Raw genomic sequence first — 4738 nt, 5'->3', positions numbered from 1 at the left:
GGGGCTTGTTGGTGATTACAAGGCGGTCCACCATATCTATCATCCTGGTATGCATTGCAGAATGGTCTTCGTACATGATATCTTGGAAGGTGTTGTTGCCTAAAGGGTTGATCAGATCCTCTTGGCTCCATCCATCTTTGATTGCTTAGACCTTGATGCATATTCCTGTTATAGCTTCCATTCCTTTCAACAAATTTAGAACCAAACTCAAAGCGAGAGGGGTGAGAACTCATAGTAGCTATTAGAAATAAGAAGGGAAAACAAAAACAAATAAACAAGTAAAAGAAAAATATTTACAATAACCAATAATAAGGCACACGTTTGCAACTCCCCAGCAACGGCGCCATTTTGAAGAACGAAACTCTCGTGCGATCTAAAATTTTCACAAATAAATTCCCGTTGTAAGTATAGCTTCTAGACCGACAAGAATCCATTTCTTACAAACGTTTGGTTGTCACAAGTAACAAATCCAATAAAAATAATTAACCGAAGTATTCAAACCTCGGGTCGTCTTCTCAAGGAATTGCAGCGAAGTATGATTTATTATTGGTTATGGAAAACAGTATATTTTGGGTTTTTAAAAAGGTTTTTAACAAGAGAAATGGATTGTAGGAATTACTAAATTACTAACTAAGAAATCTCTTGGCAAAGTATGAAAACTGGAAGTTCTATCCTAGTTATCCTTATCAATGGTGACGAGAATTATATTTCTGCTACCACTAAGTCAACCTCTAACTATGAAGGTCAGTTAAGTGGACAAATTAATTTAACACCTAAAGTCCTAATCAACTCCTCAAGGAAAGACTAGAGTTATAGGAATCTAAATTAATCAGCAAAGATAGTAATTATCAATCACGATGAGTTTGACAACTCAAGAGTTACCAATTAATCAACCAAAGCCAAAAGGGAAAATAAATCATAAATAGAGCAAAATAATCATGAGTCTGAAATACCCCAATGTGTATTAATTAAGAAAATCATAACATAAATGATCCATAAGCCAATTTGGCAACATAAATAATTAACAAATAAGAGAAGTCAAAATAAAAGAATATTGAACCTGATATGAAGATGAGATAATCCTAAAATTAAGAAAAATTCTAAATCCTAAATCCTAATCCTAATCCTAAGAGAGAGGAGAGAACCTCTCTCTCTAAAAACTACATCTAAATTATGAAAAGTGAATTATGATCTGATATCTTGAGCCTCTGCATGTTCCCTGACTTTAATATGTGTTTCTAGACCGAAATCTGGGTCAAAACGTGGCCCGAAACTATTTCCAGCGTATTCTAAAATTTCTGCACATCGCGCACGTCATGCGTACGCGTCAGTCACGTGTACGCGTCATTCAGCGTTTTCCTTACCACGCGTGCGCGTCAAGCACGCGCTCGCATTGTTTGTGCAAATTCCAACCCACGCGTGCGCATCAAGCACGCGTACGCATCGTTGTGATTTTGTCTGATTCGCGTGCATGCGTCAACCATGTGTGCGCGTCGCTGTCCGCTGGTTGTCTCCTTTCTTTCTTGCGATCTTTCCCTTTTTTGCAAGCTTCCTCTCTATTCTCTAAGCCATTCCTGCCCTATGAAGCCTGAAACACTTAACATACATATCAAGGCATCGAATGGTAATAAGAGATGATTAAAATACACAAATTAAAGACTCTAGGAAGCAAATTGTCAATAATAGAACAATTTGGGAAGGAATTGCAAATACACGCTAATCATATGAATAAGTGGGTAAAGACTTGATAAAAACCACTCAATTAAACATAATATAAACCATAAAATAGTGGTTTATCACTGGGTCATCTTGCCGTTGATACAGTCCAACCCCTCTGTCAACATTCCGATTTTGCAAGGTGCGGTCCAAGCGAGCTACCACTTCAAACTGTCCTACAGAAAGGTGTGGATGGCCAAGCAGAAGGCAGATGCACAAATCTATGGGGATTGGGAGGAGTCGTACAATAAGGTTCTCATGTTGCTTCAGGCACTGCAGAGCTGTTTTTCTGGTACCATTTGTGACCTCCGCGTCAAACCATTCTACGGTGGGCACCTCCTTGTACGTGACTACAGTATGTTCGACAAGGTATTTTGGTCTTTCCCGTCATGTGTAGAAGCCTTCAAGCATTGCAAGCCCATTGTCTCTGTAGATGAGTCGCATCTGTATGGCAGGTATGGTGGTGTGTTGCTTATTGCGATCGCGCAAGATGGGAATAGAAACATCCTGCCTATTGCCTTTGTCATTGTGGAGTCTGAGAGCACCGAGTCATAGTCGTTCTTCCTAACTAATCTGAGACACCACGTCACCCCACAAGACGGCCTGCTGGTTATCTCCGACAGATCTCAGGCTATCAAGGTAGTGCTTAGCTCCGATGACAGCGGTCGGCATCCCCCTAGAACCTACCATGCTTACTACATCAGACACATGGCTGCGAACTTCATGACACGGTTCAAGTCAGGCGAGTGTAAGAAGTACCTCATTAATGCTGCTTATAGTCCAACAAGGCCGGTTACGAGTGGTACATAGATGTTGAGAAGAGTCTCGCCTACCATGGTTGACTGGGCTATTCGTTTTAGGAAGGAGATTTGGCTACAACATTGCGATGGCGGGTGTCGGTTTGGCCACATGACGACAAATCTATCCGAGTGCATTAATTTAGTGTTGAAGGGCACCCAGTACTTTCCGATATCTGCCATTGTGCGCATCACGTATGAGAGATTACAGAAATTATTCGTGACGAAGGGCAAAGAGGCGCAGTCACAGCTCACTACTGGATGCCGATTCTCACAGAGACTATTGGCCGCTATTGAGAAGAACAGAGAAGGGATACCGAAGATGCATGTCACTCACTATGACAAGTGGGCATCGGTGTTTGTTGTGGAGGAGCTTGAGCCGTTTGAGGGATAGGGGTCGGTTCCTTCCGTGTTTGGCTATCGAAGGGCACGTGTGACTGCGGGGTATTCCAGTCACTCCACTATCCGTGCCGTCACGCACTAGCTGGGTGTGCCATTGCTAGCATTAAATGGGGCCCATATGTGCATCCTGTGTACAAACAGGAAGCTATTTTCAAGGTGTACGAGATGGAGTTTTTTCCTATACCAGATGAGTCGATGTGCGCGAAGTGGCATGGGACTAGGCTGTGTCCTAACCTATCAATGCGTCGGAAGGCAACTGGAAGGCCCGTGTCCACCAGATTCTAGAATGACATGGACGAGACCGAGCGGCATGAGAAGTAGTGTGACCTGTGTAGGCAATACGGTCATACTAGAAGGGGATGTCATAATCAGTCCATGAGTGATGTATATGTCTCACTAATGTCGTATGTTTACCGAAGTTGGCATGTGTTAGTCCTTTTTTTATGTAGTGTGTTATCAAATGTTGTAGTGTCAATGTACGTGAAACTTTGAAAGTTCTATTGGAAGGTTTAATGAGAAATAATCACTTTATGAGATGTTGGTCTTTTTTTTTTTGCTTGAAAGGAACAGTAAGCATAAACATAAATGCAAATAAGAAAGAAGACAAATATAAATAACAATATGCACAAACAAAGTACCACTAACATTCAATCCAAGTTAAATCCGAATGTACATACCATACACCTAAATAATGAAAAATACATATATATAGTTTAAATCCAACTACAGTACAGACAATACTACAAGCACTATCTCTGGTATGGATCCTGGTAGTGACGCCTGTGCCCAGTGCCACATGGAGGAGGCTGAGCTTGTCACTGAGGTCGGGTCAGTCGAGGATCTAGGCCCATGGCTGCTGGCTCCTGCTGCGTGTGAGGACGATACATCTGCATCCCTTCGGACAATGAACCTGTGGCAAACTGGTGTAACTGAAGCTGAGTCTGCGGGTGAGTAGCTACGGGTGGGGTCACCTAAGGCTGGGACTGAGTCAGGTACAAGCCATAGTCGTGGGAGGGGGGAGTCGTGTATTAGCTGCCTGGCCGAAGGCCCGTTCCATATGACCCAACAGGTGAGGGTGAAATATAAGGCATCCAAGACGAGATCTAGGCAGGAGCTGATGGGTGATGGTCCTCCGCGATGCCAACCTCTCTGCCTGTGTGAAATGTCTCGGCTAACCTATCCATAACGGGTTCCTGCACCGTGTGTAGGAAAGCGTCGTCGAGCAGAATCTCATCAAGGAAGATGTCATCCTCATGCTGGGTCCCGGATGGACCTCCCTCATGCCAACCGGGTGGTGATGTATCCCACGCTGACTGAGACTGATGCCCACTGGATCCGGATGAATGCCACGCTCCGTGCCACAAGGGAGGGGGAGGAGGTGCATGAGTTGGTGCTGTAGGTGGAACGACACCGTGAACTGGTACATCTCCGTAATCCTCGTGACATTTGAACTTTGCCTCCTCCTCCGAGTCTGCGTCTCCCCTAGCCCATCGAGGCCTGACCCTCTCCCTCCGGACGGGCTCACCTGGATGACACTCTCTCTGGCCCCGCTCCCTCCTAGCTGGTTGGCGAGTGTCCTCTCTGACCTCCCTCGCACGTCTCCTCCGATCTGGCATGCCCCTTAGAAGGGTCAGATCGTCCTTCTGCTGACTCGAAGTGGGCTGGATGTCGGGGGGCAACTCCACCCGCCTAGGGTCCTCCAAAACCTCCTGCCCAGATAGATGCCTCACACGGCAAGTCCCACGCCACCAATCGTAGTACTCACTAATCGGCCTAGTGTCGCCTGTATCGTGCACTGTAATCTGGCGACTAGGCTCGAACTT

Source organism: Arachis stenosperma, chromosome 6 (assembly GCF_014773155.1).
Source record: "Arachis stenosperma cultivar V10309 chromosome 6, arast.V10309.gnm1.PFL2, whole genome shotgun sequence".
In the NCBI taxonomy this organism is placed as follows: Eukaryota; Viridiplantae; Streptophyta; class Magnoliopsida; order Fabales; family Fabaceae; genus Arachis; species Arachis stenosperma.
The sequence above is the reverse complement of the archived record's forward strand: the minus strand, read 5'-3'. Positions refer to the sequence as shown.